This window comes from Hyperolius riggenbachi, chromosome 4 (genome assembly GCF_040937935.1).
Source record: "Hyperolius riggenbachi isolate aHypRig1 chromosome 4, aHypRig1.pri, whole genome shotgun sequence".
Taxonomy (NCBI): Eukaryota; Metazoa; Chordata; class Amphibia; order Anura; family Hyperoliidae; genus Hyperolius; species Hyperolius riggenbachi.
The window spans coordinates 266,670,972-266,691,036 of NC_090649.1; the positions used below are offsets into that span (position 1 = coordinate 266,670,972).

General features: G+C 40.8%; 1 long non-coding RNA gene across 1 annotated transcript in view; it reads right to left on the reverse strand.

Moving 5' to 3' along the window:
- LOC137570716 (uncharacterized) overlaps positions 1-20,065 on the reverse strand; it is a 109,379-nt gene that overhangs the window by 75,315 nt on the left and 13,999 nt on the right. Inside the window, exons 2-4 of the long non-coding RNA XR_011031153.1 lie at positions 15,394-15,495; positions 13,536-13,684; positions 97-209 (exon numbers count right to left, since the gene is read on the reverse strand). This is a non-coding gene — a long non-coding RNA (uncharacterized lncRNA). The remainder of the gene's footprint in view (positions 1-96; positions 210-13,535; positions 13,685-15,393; positions 15,496-20,065) is intronic.

Below are 20,065 nucleotides of genomic sequence, written 5' to 3' on the forward strand. Positions count from 1 at the left end.
GATTATGATGCTCGTAAAAGTAATGATGCATATAATGAAAACATATTTTATGTGAAAAATAAATAAAAAAATGATACCAAATTCAATAGCACTCACATTAATGGAGATATAGCCAAAGTGTAGCTAATATGACCTCAAGTTACGCATTCACCATAAGATTTGCTTCATGCTTATTTAATTTTCACAGTCTTATTTTAAGTTCAGTTTATCTAAAAAGAAAAAGTTATCTATTAAAAAAATATAGTATAATCTGCAGCCAGAACAATGCTGAAATATTTTAGTAGTTCTTTTAAATGTTGTATATTAGCTTACTATCTCCCATAACACAATACAAAATCCTTCTATTAACAATCTAGCCACTTTTTCTGTGTATTTTTCTTGTATATTCCATTAAAGATTTAATGCAAAAGTGGGGTGTTATGGTATAGTACGGTATAGTGTGCTTTGGTGTATGTTGGTATGTAATGTTATGGTATAGCATGGTACAGTATATTATGGCAATATATGGTATAGTATACTGTATTAAAGTATGGTGTGGTGTGGCATGATACAGTCTGGTATGACTCAGTATATTCTGGCATGGTTCGGTAAGGTAACAAGATTCCCACATGTCTAATAGCTAGTAAACTAAGCATCACCATTAATTCACCTGATATACTTTCACTGGCGGGTATGTAATGATCTATCAGATAAGTAAAAGTAATAGATCAGATTCAAGTTAAGCTACATACAAACTGGTAATTAAACCTCAATGTCTCTTCCAAGAATCTTGTGTGTGTGTGTGTGTGTGTGTGTGTGTGTGCAGCGGACCCCTATCCCCCTCATGGTAGTGATCTGCCTGGCAGATTGCCTTGGCCAAGCATTGGCCAAGGACATTGTTCTCCACATTTAAATAGAAGAGAAGAGCGAGGCACTGTATGCGCAAAAAGCTGAATACCTATTAATCAGCGGTCAACAGACACATCTGGGTTCACAGTGGGGGTGAGGGGGACCTGACAGCTGTTTCACTTTGAAAAAAAGCTTCCTCAGAGGCCTCAGTGCAGGGAGGTTAAAATCTTAGAGACCAGGCACTCTAGGTCTTGCTCAGTCTGTGGAAAGGGTGACTGCTGATGGCATGGCATGATAAAGTTGGATACACCAGGAGGGGAGGGCCCTGCCAGATGCTTACAATCTAAAAGGAGGAAGTAGGGACACAGCTATAAAAGTACTTTTTAGTACTTGTTTAATCACTTCCCGACCGCCGTATGTACAATTGGCAGTCGGGAAGTGGACCCCGCAAGGACCGCCGCATGTACAAATGGCGGCGGTCCTTGTACGGGCATGGGCGGAGCGATCGCGTCATTCGGGACGTGATCCTCCACCGGGGACTGGCTCCGCCCCCCTCGCACTGTAACCTGCCGACCGTTCGGAAGCGCCGGTGGGTTACTAGCACCCGGATCGCCGCATACAAAGTGTATAATACACTTTGTAATGTATACAAAGTGTATTATACAGGCTGCCTCCTGCCCTGGTGGTCCCAGTGTCCGAGGGACCACCAGAGCAGGCTGCAGCCACCCTAGTCTGCACCCAAGCACACTGATTACCCCCCCCCCGCCCCCTTATCGCCCACAGCACCCCTCAGACCCCCCCCCTGGCCACCCCCCAGAACACTGTTTGCACCCAATCACCCCCCTAATCACCCATCAATCACTCCCTGTCACTATCTGTAAACGCTATTTTTTTTTATTCCCTAAACTGCCCCCCGCTCCCTCCTGATCACCCCCCACCCCTCAGATTCTCCCCAGACCCCCCCAGAACCCCCCCCCTGTGTACTGTATGCATCTATCCCCCTGATCACCTGTCAATCACCTGTCAATCACCCATCAATCACCCATCAATCACCCCCTGTCACTGCCACCCATCAATCAGCCCCTAACCTGCCCCTTGCGGGCAATCTGATCACCCACCCACACCCATAGATCGCCTGCAGATCCGACGTCAGATCACCTCCCAAGTGCAGTGTTTACATCTGTTCTCTACCCTAAACACCCACTAATTACTCATCAATCACCCATCAATCACCCCCTATCACCACCTGTCACTGTTACCCATCAGATCAGACCCTAATCTGCCCCTTGCGGGCACCCAATCACCCGCCTACACGCTCAGATTGCCCTCAGACCCCCCTTATCAATTCGCCACTACATTATTTACATCTGTTCTTCCCTGTAATAACCCACTGATCACCTGTCAATCACCTGTCAATCACCCATCAATCACTCCCTGTCACTGCCACCCATCAATCAGCCCCTAACCTGCCCCTTGTGGGCACTCTGATCCCCCACCCACACCAACAGATCGCCCGCAGATCCGACGTCAGATCACCTCCCAAGTGCAGTGTTTACATCTGTTCTCTACCCTAAACACCCACTAATTACCCATCAATCACCCCCTGTCACTGCTACCCATCAGATTAGACCCCTATCTGCCCCTAGGGCACTCAATCACCCGCCCACACCCTCAGAACACCCTCAGACCCCAGCCCTGATCACCTCGCCAGTGCATTGCTTGCATCTATTCCTCCCTCTAATCACACCTTGAGACACCCATCAATCACCTCCTGTCACCCCCTAGCACGCCTACCCATCAGATCAGGCCCTAATTTGCCCCGTGTGGGCTCCTGATCACTCGGCCAAACCCTCAGATCCCCCTCAGACCCCCTTCCGATCACCTCCCCAGTGCATTGATTGCATCTATTTTCCCCTCTAACCACCCCCTGAGACACCCATCAATCACCTCCTGTCACCCCCCTAGCACTCCTATCCATCAGATCAGGCCCAATACAACCTGTCATCTAAAAGGCCACCCTGCTTATGACCGGTTCCACAAAATTCGCCCTGTCATAGACCACCTGTCATCAAAATTTGCAGATGCTTATACCCCTGAACAGTCATTTTGAGACATTTGGTTTCCAGACTACTCACAGTTTTGGGCCCGTAAAATGCCAGAGCGTATAGGAACCCCACAAGTGACCCCATTTTAGAAAAAAGACACCCCAAGGTATTCTGTTAGGTGTATGACGAGTTCATAGATTTTATTTTTTGTCAAAAGTTACCGGAAATTGATTTTTTATTGTTTTTTTTTCACAAAGTGTCATTTTTCACTAACTTGTGACAAAAAATAAAATCTTCTATGAACTCGCCATACACCTAACAAAATACCTTGGGGTGTCTTCTTTCTAAAGTGGGGTCACTTGTGGGGTTCCTATACTGCCCTGGCATTTTAGGGGCCCTAAACCGTGAGGAGTAGTCTAGAAAACAAATGCCTCAAAATGACCTGTGAATAGGACGTTGGGCCCCTTAAAATAGTGTCACATGTGGTATCGCCATACTCAGGAGAAGTAGTATAATGTGTTTTGGGGTGTATTTTTACACATACCCATGCTGGGTGGGAGAAATATCTCTGTAAATGACAATTGTTTGATTTTTTTTACACACAATTGTCCATTTACAGAGATATTTCTCCCACTCAGCATGGGTATGTGTAAAAATACACCTCAAAACACATTATACTACATCTCCTGAGTACGGCGATACCACATGTGTGGCACTTTTTTGCACCCTAACTGCGCTAAGGGGCCCAAAGTCCAATGAGTACCTTTAGGATTTCACAGGTCATTTTTGTTTCAAGACTACTCCTCACGGTTTAGGGCCCCTAAAATGCCAGGGCAGTATAGGAACCCCACAAATGACCCCATTCTAAAAAGAAGACACCCAAAGGTATTCTGTTAGGAGTATGGTGAGTTCATAGAAGATTTTATTTTTTGTCACAAATTAGCAGAAAATGACACTTTGTGAAAAAAAAAATTAAAATCATTTTCTGCTAACTTGTGACAAAAAATAAAATCTTCTATGAACTCACCATACTCCTCACGGAATACCTTGGGGTGTCTTCTTTCTAAAATAGGGTCATTAGTGGGGTTCCCATACTGCCCTGGCATTTTAGGGGCCCTAAACCGTGAGGAGTAGTCTTGAAACAAAAATGACCTGTGAAATCCTAAAGGTACTCATTGGACTTTGGGAACCTTAGCACAGTTAGGGTGCAAAAAAGTGCCACACATGTGGTATCGCCGTACTCAGGGGAAGTAGTATAATGTGTTTTGGGGTGTATTTTTACACATACCCATGCTGAGTGGGAGAAATATCTCTGTAAATGGACAATTGTGTGTAAAAAAAATCAAACAATTGTCATTTACAGAGATATTTCTCCCACCCAGCATGGGTATGTGTAAAAATACACCTCAAAACACATTATACTACTTCTCCTGAGTACGGCAATACCACATGTGTGGCACTTTTTTGCAGCCTAACTGCGCTAAGGGGCCCAAAGTCCAATGAGCACCTTTTGGCTTTACAGGGGTGCTTACAAGTTAGCACCCCCCAAAATGCGAGGACAGTAAACACACCCCACAAATGACCCCATTTTGGAAAGTAGACACTTCAAGGTATTCAGAGAGGGGCATGGTAAGTCCGTGGCAGATTTCATTTTTTTTTGTCACAAGTTAGCAGAAATGAAAACTTTTTTTTTTCTTGTCACAAACTGTCATTTTCCGCTACCTTGTGACAAAAAATAATATCTTCTATGAACTCACTATGCCTCTGAGTGAATAATTTGGGATGTCTTCTTTCCAAAATGGGGTCATTTGGGGGGTATTTATACTATCCAGCAATTCTAGCCCCTCATGAAACATGACAGGGGGTCAGAAATGTCAGAGATGCTTGAAAATGGGAAAATTCACTTTTTGCACCATAGTTTGTAAACGCTATAACGTTTACCCAAACCAATAAATATAGGCTGAATGGGTTTTTATTTTTATCAAAAACATGTTTGTCCACATTTTTCACGCTGCATGTATACAGAAATTTTACTTTATTTGAAAAATGTCAGCACAGAAAGTTAAAAAAATCATTTTTTTGCCAAAATTCATGTCTTTTTTGATGAATATAATAAAAAGTAAAAATCGCAGGAGCAATCAAATAGCACCAAAAAAAAAGCTTTATTAGTGACAAGAAAAGGAGCCAAAACTCATTTAGGTGGTAGGTTGTATGAGCGAGCAATAAACCGTGAAAGCTGAAGTGGTCTGAATGGAAAAAAAGGGTCTGGTCCTTAAGGGGGGTAAAGCCCACGGCCCTCAAGTGGTTAATTGATAAGTACTGAAAGTTATTTTTTTAGATAAGATGAAAAATTATCTCCTGGGAGAAAACTCAGGGAAAGTTAATTGGAAAACAAAGTATAGATCATTTTGTTGTGATAAGTAGTAATAAAGTTATTGACAAATAAAAGGGAGGAGCACTGACAGGTTGAAATTGCTCTTGTCCATCAGGGTAAAAACCTCTTGGGGGTGAAGTGGTTCAAAAATATTTATAAAACAAAGCCATCGAAGATAGTGGGCCATCCATCGACCCATCTTCTGTTCTCTAATAATCAGTACACACAGCACTTGTTCTCTGGTGTTTATTTGACCTACATTGAGGCGCTTGTGTCTGAGTATCTCTGGCTAATGATACATTTTTGTAATTGTTACAGGAAATGCCTGCGAAACACATTGACTCTACTGTGTGCAATAAACTTTTGCATAAATACCAAGTTATATTGGCTGCTTTGAGATCTACAGGAGTGGTAAGCCAATCCTACTTGTCCTTTTTAACCACTTAATGACAACAAGACTCCTGCTAGAGCCTGTTAATGGCTCAATGACATTTTATAAGTCAAACGGTGCTGCTGCCGATGTGCGCGTGCACGTGCACGCTCCCTCACGGGCACGTGTGTTCCCGTGCGCGTGCATGTGAGATTTGTGAGGTAAAAAAACACCATAGAAAAAATACACCTTTATTTCCAAATACTATATTGTCACTATACTTTGTACTAGGGACATAATTAAAATCTTGTGATAACCAGGACAAGTTGGTAGATAAAATGTGTGGGTTTTATGTACAGTAGCAGTGCTTATATTAAAACTATAGAGGATGAAATTGGAGAAATAGTGTATTTTTTCATTTTTTCCTTGTTTTTTCCTTTAAAATGCATAGAAAATAAAGTAATTACTGAAAACAAATATCAACCCCAAAAAGCCTAATGGGTGGTAAAAAAACAAGATGTAGATCATTTCATTGTGATTAGTAGTGATTAAGTTATTGGCAAATGAAAGGGATGAGTACTGAAAGGTGGAAATCGCTCTTGTCTGTTAGGGTAAAAAACGCTTTGGGGTGAAGTGGTTAAACTGCTTTTAATTATTTTATATATTAGGGTGCCTTCACCCACCAATATTACTGTTACATAAATTAGCTCTCTAATGATGAAATAATGGTCACAAAGGGTGGCTGTAATTGTGAGTGTGTACCAAGGTAATATAAAACGTTAAAAGATAGATTTGTTTTTATTGAGAGACCAGGATAATCTCAGCCCAAACTGGTAGGTTTGCTAGGACACATCAAATATCCAACATCATTTAACTGGCACTAGCTAATTGTAGTCTGGTAACAGCAATATTTTATGACCAATTTTATAAAGAAGAAAATAAACTCTGTAGTATCATGTTTGGTCTTCCATCTTCTAGTATGCTATAATCTCCATATGTATAATTGTGACAAATAAAGTGTATCAGTGCCCATACATTAATAAAAAAACAAAGTCCAGTGTGAAATAGTACTGGACCGTGATGCATTTTTGTGTTCATTTACCTAGCAAATGAAATACATAATTTTATGTGAAAAGAATGTATTCTTTTTAAAGATTTAAATGGTTTCTGATTGTGCTGGGTCGAGAGTCGAATGCTCCGTCTCCTTTTTACATTAACAGAATTCTATCATGGACTCTAATTAAAGAAACTGCAGAGAAAAAGATCATTAGTGTACTAAGCTTTAGATTAGCTCTTTCAAAAGATCAAGTTACTTTTATGAACACCTCATTAGTCATAATGCCCTCAACAGAATTCTTTCTGCTATTTTACATACACAAAGTTTGGGATTCTTAAATCATTAACGTATCATATTAAAATATAATGCCATACTCATGCCTTCATTCAGGATCATTCACTTTAATTGCCTTTACCAAGACCAGATAACTGTTTTGCCCCCACTGACTTCAGAGAGATTTTTTTATTGCTACAGAAGAAAAAAATGAATGTTTCTAATAACTTTGATCTGAGATTTCTATCTGAAGGCATATGAAAGCCAGGAAATTTTGGGTGCACAATTCACTTATATTGAAAGTCTGTATCATTGTACAGGAGCGTAGATATACTGTACCCGGGCAGCGAAGTGGTTAAAGTTAACCTCCAGACTAAAAATCTACCCAGCAGCACTGAAAAGGCTTGTTTCTTTATCAGTTTCAGAGCATCAGAACTTTGTTTTTTTTACCGAAGCCTCATTTTTAGCTGCACAGAAGCTAAGCTCTGCCCCATCAAAGAAATCTGCCCGGGCATTTTCCACTGATGCTGTGCAAAGCATGGTGGGATTTCTGATGTTGTTATTCTCCTTATGCTGTTTTGGCGCAAATTTGTTTTTTTTCAATTTTGAATTTGAGATTTGAAGCCTAGCACACGCAGCTGGGAGAGGTGATCAGGACACAGGACAGTTTTAACCATGTCACATGCTCCCTGTCACCTCCTTTCTCTCTTTTCTTTTAAAACAGAGTGGGTAAGAGATTATATTACCTATCTATTTTAATTAACATCACTAATGTAACTTAATGACAGACAGTATGTTTGTTTAGGCTGAAGTTCCCCTTTAACATTAGGATTTACTTGGATTGGTGATCCAATCTGTCCTGTTCCATGGTGCACAGTCTGTGGCAAAAAAAATACCAACACTGCAATGGTTCCAACAACACTGAAAAGGTGCTTAACCACATATTACAGCTATTTTACAAGCAAGGGTATTGGGTAACAAGGGTACTGTGAATTTTAAACAGTTAGTAAAATCTAAAAAAGTCGAGTAAAACCTTTGCAAGAAAAAAAAATGCTGTGAGTAAAAAGTATTAGGAAGTAAATTGATCAGGAGCAGAAATATTGCTTAGAAGAGGAAAAGTTACATAATTGGTGAACATCTCTCTTGATGTCAGCATGTAGAATCATAATGAATGAAATGCTAGGAGACAATGCTATATTAGAAAATGAAAATGTTCCACTGTCAAAAAGTATGATAAGTCAGCATACTGATGACATGTCGCATGTTCCTCAAGAGGTGTTTTGTAATCAACAGAAAAATAACAGTTTTTCTATCCAGACTGATCAGTCCATTGGAGTCACAAATAATAAGTGTTGTGTTATGCCATTTGTTAGATTTGCAAATGAATATGAAATTCAAAAAACTTTTTCTGCTGCAAAGAACTGCCTAAACCAAGCAAAGGCCAATATGCATTTCATACGCTATCTTCAATTCCGAAAGAAAAAGAGCCCTATTAATAATTGGTTTGATGAAAAGCTTTGCATCACTTGTAAAAAAGAAAAATCGGAATTCTGTTTTATTCATAGAAAGGTGCTGGTGTCAAAAAGCCTTGGGGATTAAAGTGTACCTGAGGTGACGTGATACAATGAGATTGCACAGTGCCAAACATACAAATAATGAGGCTGTGTTCTTTTTTCCTTTTTAGGCCTGAAATAGTTAACATTCAGGTGTGCAAGCGACACAAAGTGGAGAGCCAGTCAGACTATAGTGTAACCCTCATTGATATGGAATTACAGCAATAAAACTCTTTCCTGGCAGAGAACAGTTTCTAAGTGTGGAGGGATAGATTTTTTAAAAAAAGGTCCATAGTTCATATATATATATATATATATATATATATATATATATATATACATATATATATATAGCTCTGGGACTTGGGATTGAGCGGAATGATACAACATTTACTCTAGTTTTGAAAAATAAGGGCCCTTATGCCATTAGCATTTTCTCTTGACTTTTTTCCTAGGTGATTTTTTCACAGCTTGTCAAGTAAATGGCTTTTAAGCCAAAAAAACAAGAAAATACTCAAAATAACTTTGACAGCCATCCATCACTACTTTTTGGTGCTTTTTCAATTGTAATGTGCTGAAATTTATTTTAAAAAGAAGATGAAAAATATCTCCCAGGAGAAAAAAAGTTAATTGTATATGCACCAACATATCTAAAAGGTAACTTTAGGAGTAGGAAAATATATACAATTGTTTATCTCATCATTTTATTTTCACCTCAGGATCACTTTAACCACTTGAGGACCACAGTGCTAAACCCCCCTAAAGACCAGGCTGTTTTTTGAGTAATTGGCCACTACAGCTTTAAGGCCAAGCTGCAGGGCCGTGCAACACAACACACGAGTGATCCCCCCCCCTTTTCCACCCACCAACAGAGCTCTCTGTTGGTGGGGTCTGATCGCAACCCCTATCCTGATCGCAGCGCTGTACTACCTTATAGATGGCGGTTTTACTGTCTAACAGTCTCCCGAGCGGTGAGACTGAAGACGAAGACGGGGCGGAGCTCCGCCCCGAGCCGGCTGCGCACAATCTCCTGCAAACTGCAGTCCCAGGACTTGACGCCAATTGGCATTAGACGGTCCTGGGGGTGCCGCCGCGGCCACGTCCATTGGTGTGGGGCGGTCTTCAAGTAATTAAATAAAAAAAACATACTGAATGATGTAACAAAGTTAGTTAAATAATTAGTTAATTCAAGAATGTTTATAAACTGTGTGATAACACAGGCAAAGATTAAATGCAATACACTTCTACTATACATACTGAAATGTCATGGGCTAGCAGAGGACCAATTATTAACTGAATATCTGAACTGAAAAGTGGATTTCAAGAATACTTCCAGCAAATTAGTAGGCCACATTTTGCTACGATGAAGAAAAGTTTTAAAAGCTGGCCTACTTCGCTGGCATTTTTCAACACATGAATAACTTGAACAAGTCTCTTCAAGGGCCAGGGGAAAATGTTCTGACTTCATGCGACAAGACCCTAGGACTTTAAAGAAGGCTGAGTCTTTGGAAAAACCATGTTGCACATGGAAATCTGCTACTTGGACTTGCTAAGTGAGGAAGGATATCTGCACGTTTTAATAATTGTGAAATATCTGGGAGATTTTCAGAATAAAGTAATACATTATTTTGCCTCACTCCCATTGCAAGAGTATGTGAGAAACGCGAATGTGAAGAGAAACAAGCACTTGCACAAAAGGGGGCAGGGCTGGATACTGCCACACTGGGCTTACCTGCAGCATAGTCCACGATTTCAAACAGAAGAGAGGAAGGAGATGGGCACAGCTGCTAAAATACCCTGCGAAACAGCTGTCAGACTTGTCCTTTCACCCACTGCTGTAAGCTTTTTTGTGTCAACCCAGCCACAATAAAGGGTATTTTAGCAGCTGAGTATGTGAGAAACCTCTGCTGAAGCAATGTTAGCTGCAATACATGTGAGGAATGGCGAGAATGGTGGTAAAATTCAGGACACCTTTGATGAGTTACGTCTTTACATTTCATCATTCTTACAGAGGATGTTTAGTTATTTAGATTTATTTTGTATTGTGAATCCCTACAGTTTATGCCCTGTCTGCATATCTTGGATAACGATGTCTTCAGACTTATTATCATATGTGGATATTATTGATGCATTCTATTACTTCTGTACTGCACTGTTTGCTTTGGTTTGAATTGCTTTTCTTGGGATATGTCCCTGATCAATAAAGATTGATTTATGATACTCTATGGATTGTTTAGATATCTGACTTTACGCTATATGGATATATCTTTTTCTTTTTGATGACATTTTGGCTTTTCCATGGCATTTGTTAATATGTTTTGGCTCTTCTTCTTTCTCAAATGTGTGAAAAATCCACTTCTCTGAAGTTTATGTTCATCATGTGAGCCTGACTTTAAGAAAAGAGGAGGAATTTGGTGAGCTTCAGCAGGCTCAAGTTTACATCACAGGAGCCTATAGGCACAGATGTCCTGGCACCCTAGTCTTCGCCCTCCATGAAGCTACAAACCTGAACTGCACGGCAAGTGTGCTTGCTGACCCAGCTGTCACTTCTCCCTTACCCATCATAGGTAGCTACAGGTGTTACTTAGTATTAGGTAGCCAGCGGTACCCTCAGTATTAGTGGTGCTCCCAACTGAAGGGAGATCTCGTCAGTGGAGACTAAACTCTCATTTATCCTTGGCTCGGGACTCAGCATAGGTAAGGAGGGAGGCACTAGGGAAAGGGAAGGAGCTGCCCATCCATTATCAGGCACTTGTAGGCACCTGCCTAAAGTGCTTCATGGTAAATCTGGTCCTGAACTTCAGTCTGATAATAGATAGGTTGAGATTCACTGTGCGTGTGCATTTTTTCTGAGAAAGCGTAGGAAAATGTTTTAGAAATAATTATATAGTTTTAGAAATTATTATTTGTTAAATAATGGGTTATTGTAATCAATATCGTTGGTGTGGAAATGAAAATTAAAGATTAATATTTTTGCTGCACCCTTTTATACAGTTGGCACCAATAGAGAAAATTTGCATTGATGTGAATGGGGTGCCCTTTCTCCCCACTGAGCTGCAACTAAAGAGTATGCTGTTAGTCACAGAAAAGCTGTGAACATTTGTCTTCACTTTTCACTTCTTGCATGCGTAAGCAACATTGTTCTCACCTAAAATGCTTCAGGACAGAAATCCTCTCATTTCAATTATAGGTGAATTTCATGTCTACAGATCCCTGGTTTGAACAATAATCGATTATTTGTGCAGCAAAAATCTGGGATATTGTATTCGTAGGTAAAAAGAGAAACTCATAAAATCAGTGGAGTATATTAATATGGTGGTCAAAATAAAAAAATATATAGATATTATTCAGTATGTACATATGGAATGCAAATCAATGTCAAAAGCTTTCATTGTGTCAATGAGATGATCTGTAAATATAACTTTTGTGCAGAAATCCCCTGAGATCCAACATTTTTGTAGGCTTCCTGCACTCTAAAAAGGTTGAAAAATGCTGCTGTAACTTAAAATGCATTCTGAAAATTTAGAGCTGGACAATGGCAATGACTATAAAAATCCAGCTCCAATTATCTGGAACTTCTTATTTATAATTGTAATGTACAGATTCATGATTTCTAATCACACAAAACACACAAAAGTGCGCTCAAAGTCACATACTAAATATTTGGTGACACAACTTACCAGATCTATAGTTTACTGATGGTTCAACTGTAACTCTCTTTTTTGACCATGCTATTAAACTTTATACAAAAGCCATGAGCAACAAGGTGCACAATAAATATCTCTGTGAATATCCACATACATACAGCTTCATTCACTAACAATAGTGCAGCGTAACAGCACAAGTTAGCTACTGTTAGGTGTGCTAATGAATCAGCGTCCCTTAATGAGGGCTCCCTGCACACTAAACGCACTAGTGGCAGAGTAGCATGCGTATTGCTGCATAGTGAACGCTAGTAACTTAACGTCCGCTCCACTCCTGCCACCCTGAGCCCCTTCGGGTTTTGTCACATTAATGGACGTGATCCTCGCACTCTGATTGGCCGAATAGGCTGCCTGTCACTTGACAGACAGCCTGTTGGGCCAATTAGAGTGCGTAGATCACATCCTTTAATGTGACTAGACCCGAAGGGGCTCAGAGCGGGAGGAGTGGAGCGGACGTTAAGTTACTAGCAGCGAGCACTGAGTTCCCGCTCCCCTGACTGATTCTGATTACGCATGCTACGATGCCACTAGCGTGCGTAGCATGCAGTGAGACCTCATTAAGGCATGGTGATTCACTATCGCACCTAACAGTAGCTAACTCATGCTGTTACGCTGCGCTATTGTTATTGAATCAAACCCATAGTTTCTTATTCAACTTTAGTAATACAGCTTTGAGACAGCTTTGCATAGGAAAACAGAATGCCACGCACCAAAACTGTGCCTTAAATAATATGCTAATTCTTATGCTTAGCAAGTACAGAAGGCCAGAAAGAACAGAAACACCAAAGGCTCAACTGCTGTTAGGTCAACAAGCTCCTGTTCAAATGTACTATGTCAATCTGCTAAATATAAATGCAAGACAAAAAGGGAAAATGATAACCTAACCACTTAACATTGTGTATCATGTGCAATTTAGACAAACTAAATGGATGATTTGTGAATAACCTGCTGATCAGCAATACTACATAGAACAGGAGCCATACAGCTCAGCACAAACAAAGTAATGCCTTAGACAGAATGCAAATGCAAGGTACAGGTGCAAAATTTGAATGAAACTGGATTATATAATTTCTTTTAATGAACACAATGCATGTAAAACAATGCATGATTAGGAAAATGTTCTAGGTTAATGTATGATAAAGTCAAAAAAGTAATCCATGTATATTCTACAAAACTAACATTGATACCTTAGGCTCATTAGATGTACAGAAAAAAACAGACCTAGGTCTGAAAAGAAAATAATACAGAGGTTATAACATTCAGACAGAGACTACTGAAAATACATAAACACACTAACCCCACATAGAAGACCGAGATTTGTTTACTACTACCTTTTCACCACCTGTTAGCTGTTCCTATACTGTATGTGGATTTCAAAGTACAGCTGGAGCTATCAATTCACCCCAACGTAGAGAGGTTAGCCACCCACCAGAGATTGAAGGTGAAAATTCTGAATTTTGCATTGACTGCCATAGATGTCCTAAATGTAATCGTAAAAAATTACACATTTTTACAGGAAGTTAACAGAATCATATCATTATAAATACAGCTAATACAATCATAACTAAATTTCATATTGGTATAGTCACAAAAATTCTTAAATCCATAACTTTAGCCACAGACAGACACCAATTAAGTGCTCATTTCTCTGCATTCTCATCTGGGATTGCACAACAATTTACCATATGATTACATTTCTATTTTATTTATTTATTATTTGTAATAAAACATTGTATTAAGTAATAAGAAAGGTACAAAAGTACAATAGCAAGGAAAAAGTACACTAGTAGAAGAGACAGATGTACAATCAAAATAAAATTTGGATATTACATAAAAGTGATATACCAAGTTTATGACAATATGCAAATTGTAAGATATGACCCTTCAAGAAAGACCAAGCCTAAAGCTATAGTAACCAAACTAGTGTTCTTCTGAAGTAATAACCATAAGAGAAAGCAAATTAAGGGCCAGTGTACACCAAAAAACGCTAGCATAATCGTAAATGTTTAGCATTTATGAAGTGATTTTATAGAGTATGCAGCAATCTTCAGTGCATTTTGGTGTAGCAATTTTTCCTTGTTTGTACAGATTGAGCTGGAAATGAAAAACATTTTTTTAAAAAACACTTGGAAAATCACTCTGTTCTAGCGTTTTTTAGGCTAAATCGCCTCCAAAATGCTGCAGGGCTGCGTTTGCATTTGAGAAAAAAATCACTTCTCTATGGTGTGATTAATTCCATACAGATACATTAGCCAAGTGCTTTTCGAAGTGCTAGCATTTCAAAAAGCTCTCAGAAGCGCTCTTGGTGTGCACCAGCCCTTACTCAAAAATTAGAAGCTAATATAGTTATATGCATCAGTATCGTAAACCTCATCCACCAGTTAGAAAAGAGAAAACATCAGAGAAGATTAGAATGACAAACTGAGTCAGACAAACAAACAGTAAAGTAAAAAGAAGAAAAAGGGAGGAAAAAAAAGAAAAAGAAGAAGAAGAAGATCCAGCACTTCAAACCAGACATCAAACGAAGACAGTCTCATAAAGAAGGTCATAGCCCTGATTATGAATGTTTTTTGTATAGGTACCTAGCACAAATAATGGAGCCTAGATGTTATGTAGGTGTATAATTATAAAGGTCAATTAATTAGAGCAGTGATGGCTAACCTTGGCACTCCAGCTGTGGTGGAACTACAAGTCCCATGAGACATTGCAATACTCTGACAGCTCTAAGCATAACTCAGGGAGGCAGAGGCATGATGGGATTTGTAGTTTTGTCACAGCTGGAGTGCCAAGGTTAGCCATCACTGAATTAGAGCCTTAGCCTCATCAGAATCTCTATACTCGTACCAAACGGTCCATTTTTGTACAAATGCTTCTGTATGGTCAGGAGCACTTTAATAAAGGCCGTCATCCAGCCTACATATATCATTAAGTTCAATAAAAACTTGCAATAGAGTGGGTACTGAGGTACTTTTCCAGTTACAGGCTATCAATAATTTAGCAACAATCATGAGTGTACCTGTAAGGTTTTTCTTAGCATGTGAGATCTTTCCTGGTAGGAAGTTTAATAAGGCAATGTCAGACTTAAAACATAGTTTTTTCCAAGTACAGAGATTCATTGAGGTCAAAGATCAACTTCCAGAAAGGTCGTAAAAAGGAACAAAGCTACCAAATATGAAGGTAAGTCCCCACCTCCGGCTGACACCTCCAACATAAATCCATTTCATCCTGTTTGTATTTGACTGTTTGTGTAGGACACCTATACCATCTGGCAAAGAGTCTGTAGTTTCATTCCTGAAAAGAAGGAGAAATTGTGGATTTATTAATCAAAGAAAAAATATTTTCCCAACTTTTGCTTTCCAGGGTTTGACCCAGGTTGTGGTCCCATTTATTGTTAACCTGGAGTAGCTGTGATGTGGTAATGGAGGAGATCAATTCAGAGTATAGTAGTGAAATGTTATGCTCCATCGATACGGAGGAGGAACAGAAGAATTCGTAGTGGGTCGAACCTCTATAAATGTCTGATCTAGGAGTGAGAGAAGTATAAAAATGTCTAATCTGTCTTCATATAAACCATTTTACCTCTGGTCTGACATCTAGGTTCCCCAATTCCCCAATTCAGATCTGTCTTTTGATATCATTAGAGCTAAGGGTATGGCGAATCTGAGGCCAAATTTTAAATCCAGGCAAATAAGGAATTAGCCCCTAGACCTATACCAAAATCCGGGTTATCCAAGAGGGATGTCAAAAGGCTATGAGGCAGGGGAAGACTGGCCAGGGGGGGGGGAGGGGGGAGATTTCCCCCCAGGCTGCCTCTCATTTAATGATTTAGGGCTGGCCGATCCACCAATCTTTTCGATAATTATTATTGAATCAGATGAAAACTTGTGCTGCCACAAACATACCCAATCGATGATTTGACTGATTTCGGGTGGAAATTAGTTGAATGTATTGATCTGAGATGCTGGGAAATCTCAGATCTCACGAACGATGAATGTGATGGAAACCCGGGCCATTGCCCCTCAAAATATATTATGTGCCCCCTGATGCCTGTGCATTATACTTTACCTGACATGCTGTCCCTCAAGTGTCCTTGCTGTATTTCTGCATTGGCGCCCCACGTGACCGTCGGCATATAGCACGTGGGGCGCATGTGTGACATCATTTGGGCTGGGGCTGCGGTGAAAACGGGCCTCTAGTTTGTACTTTCCCTACAGGCCAAAAGGCCCCAGTCCTCCCCTGCTATGAGGTGTGGACGATTTATATTTTGGATGAGCCATACAACTCCCCCCCACCACCACCACTACCACCAAAATAACCAGCACCCTTCTTTCCAAGGCACCTGCAATGCCCTTTTTTTAAGTCTGTGTCTAGCAAAGGGGTATTGGGCCTTTTTTAAACATCACAGTAACCCAAGGACAGCCTTAAAGTACACCTGAACTGAGAGGGATACTTATTTCCTTTTAAACAATACCAGTTGCCTGGCGGTACTGCTGATATCTTTGGATTCCACATCTGGATCACGCATGCAGCTAATCCAGTCAGACTTCAGTCAGAAACATCTGATTTGCATGCTTGTTCAGGGTCTATGTCTAAAAATATTAGAGGAAGAGGATCAGCAGGACAGACAGGCCATATCCCTCTCAGTTCAGGTGTATTTTAAGCATTCTTAGTGCAACATACTGACACTTGTTTATTTTTTCGAAAAGATAGTAAGGCCACAAAGTATAGAGATGTTCTTAACAGGCCTAAGATTTGGTTGGAATACAATCTTATTAACCCATTCCTTTCCTGCAAGGGAGAGACGCAAATCATCATTTTACCTTCTCAAAGAAAGAATATTTAACAACCAGTTTGATGCCTCCACATCTCTGTTTCTCTATAAGTAATAACACGCTCCTCTGCACCTTATGGAATTTCATAGGTTAGACCACAGGTGTCAAACACAAGGCCCGCAGGCTAAATGTGGCCCTCCTTTCCATTTTATGTGGCCCTCCAGAGCTTTAAATGTAAGCTATAAAAAAATAACAAAACACTGCCTTCCCATCCAGAGAAGAACATCCCTGCACATAGAGTAGCACAGTGGAGCAATGTAATATTTACATGATCCTGGGTTGTGTGATGCCTCCTCTGTGCTTCGCAGCAGTCACACACTCTATGCTTCCCTACCTCTCTCTCCCAAACACATGACATGCCTCAGGAGCCTGTAGGTACACAGCATAGAGCATGCGGCTGTTAGGAAGATCAGAGGAGACCAGAAACAGCACTAGAACAGTTAAATATTAAACTGCTCCAATGAGCTACCTCTCCAGAAGGAAGGGGGCGGGGCGGGCTCTATAGTCACTATAGTTACACCACTTACTTTGAGACTATTCAATTAATATTAAATGTTAATAAACAATTTTGCCAATGACTTAGACAATTTTATTTTAGATTTTTGCCCCTTACGTGATTGAGTTTGACACCCCTGGGCTAGACCCTGAGGAGTACACAAAACTGTCAGATTTTGTCTATGAACAAAACTCTGCCCAGAAGATTGATTGAAGTGTGTTCAGCAAAAAAGACTGTAACAAGAACATCCTTATTTACATTTGGACTGACTGTATAAAATGATTATTCTGCCAGAAAAAGGATCCATTGGTCTCCAGTAATCACCAAGCACAGCTGCAAGGCCTATGGCAGTAGAAGGGGTTATCTAAACAAACAAATACAGCCCCAAAACTGCTATATTATATCAGTCTTTGATTATATCTTTACCTGATTTTGTCTTCTCAATCAGTCAAAAACACCTAAGCTCCCCCCCCCCTTTTTGTCACCATAAAAATAAAATTGCAACAGCAACTGGTCTGAATGTATTAAGTGATAAAGATGCTAATCCTGCATTCAAAACTTTCAAAACTTTTTTTCTGCTGTTATGAATTGGAGTTATAACATACTTAAGGAACATGTGATGATTTGCTCAGCTGCCTGTGCAGGCAGGCAGCCCTTTGACCATTGTGTAGGTTTGCATGCTGCAGGACTCTGGAAAGAAGAGTTTCTGTCAGTTTTGCAGCTTGTGCTTGCAGAGGAATTTGCATACGTTGTCATGCAAATTGCCTGGCCACATTCATTGGAGGCGTGTACTATAAGTACTATGTCTTTCCCACAATGCTTCGCTGGTCATTTCCTTTCCATGGTCTGTTCCTGATGGACACTGCTGGAGTGTCAGCCATTGCTATCTAGTATAGTTAATTCCTGGGGGTTGCTTTAGGCTCCCCTTCTAGCCCAGTCAGGTTGTATTATCTGTATTGCCTGTTCTGTCTTGTCTTGCCTGTTGCCATTGTCCTGCCCCAATGGTGGTCGACAGGAAATGGTTCTGATCTCTGTTCTTGGAGTATAGCTGGTGCAGCGGTTGCTACCAGCTATCTCTTCTGTTCTGTCTCCTGGGATCGCGCTAGCTACTTTTCGCTAGCGCTGGGGATCCTTCTGTTCTGTCTTCTGGGATCGCGCTAGCTACTTTTCGCTAGCGCTGGGGATCCTTCTGTTCTGCTACTCTGTACCTGGATCACGCTAGCCACTTTTCGCTAGTGCTGTGGATCCTATCTCTCGTTTGTCCCTGTTTTCGTGTGCCTGTCTCTTCCGCTACGCTTGCTGCAGGCTCGGTGAGGTAACCGTTAAGCAAGCGCTCGTGTCCTCTGTTTCATGTTTGTCTGTTAATGGTTAGTTAGGCGTGCTTGTCTCTATTGTGCTTATCACGTGGAGATCGCGCATAACCGCGTGCACTGTTGCGAATGAGTGCGGTGTTCGTGGTTAGCTAGCGTTGTTATTTTCCGTATCTCCTTATTGTATTTGCTGTGCCTTTGCTACCCTCGTATTCTATTTTGATCTGCCTAGTGTCACGTCTGGCGATCGCACCTCTCGCAATCGCGTTCCTATTTCGTATCTGCTGTTGTGTGTGCGCGGTCGCGGGGTGGCGACTGGATTGGCGCACACACATACAACCTATCCCTTTGCTCAATCTCATTCGCAATCGCCTCTCTTGCGATTGCATTCTGCGCTTCGTACAATTCCTGTCTGGCACTTGTGGAGGTACAGAGGATTGGTTCCTCTGCACTCCCCAGCGCCATCTGCCGACAGGAATTTCCCTCTACAGGTGCGTAGCACCTTTTGCTGGGTGCCTGCAAATATACGCTTGTGGAGGATTTCCACCGTGTCAGCGCACGCGTTGTGCGCTGATCACGGAGAAAGTTCCACAATCGTTACAGAATGACCAGCCAAACCCAAAACCCCAGTGTAGACGGAATTTCCGATTTGTACGATTTTGACGAATATGGCTCTTGTACCTTTAAGAGATTTAAAAAACTTGAACCTGAATCAGCAGACGAATTTTTGTCTGAGTGTACGAAACTGTTAGCGAACCCTGAATTCCAATGCACCCCAGTGCCTACCTGGGCCGCCCAAATGGTCTACATTCTGTTGGGGGGCGAAATGTCAATGTGGGGTTATGATGTGTTAAATCATACCACCCTGAGTCAAAGACCCCTGGAATTCTTGGCCTTTTTAATTCACAATTGGCTGAGATTACCTCAATTACCATACCCCCTTAATGAGTTGTTGTCAGCAGCTCAATCAGCTGTTCCATCTACTCTTTCATCCACAAAGCAGCCATCCAAAGCCTCTAAGTCTAAACGTAAAAGATCTAGGAAGGCTTCCCAGCGGAAAGATCCGTTGCCCATAGCAAACACAAATCAAGAGGTTATTTCTGTCAAGTCTGAAATGGGCAAAACCATGCAGTATGATAATGATGTTTATAATGCATCTGCTGATCAGTTTCCAGGTTTTTTGCCCCAATCCAAAGCTTATGTGGATCCTGCTATAGGTAGGA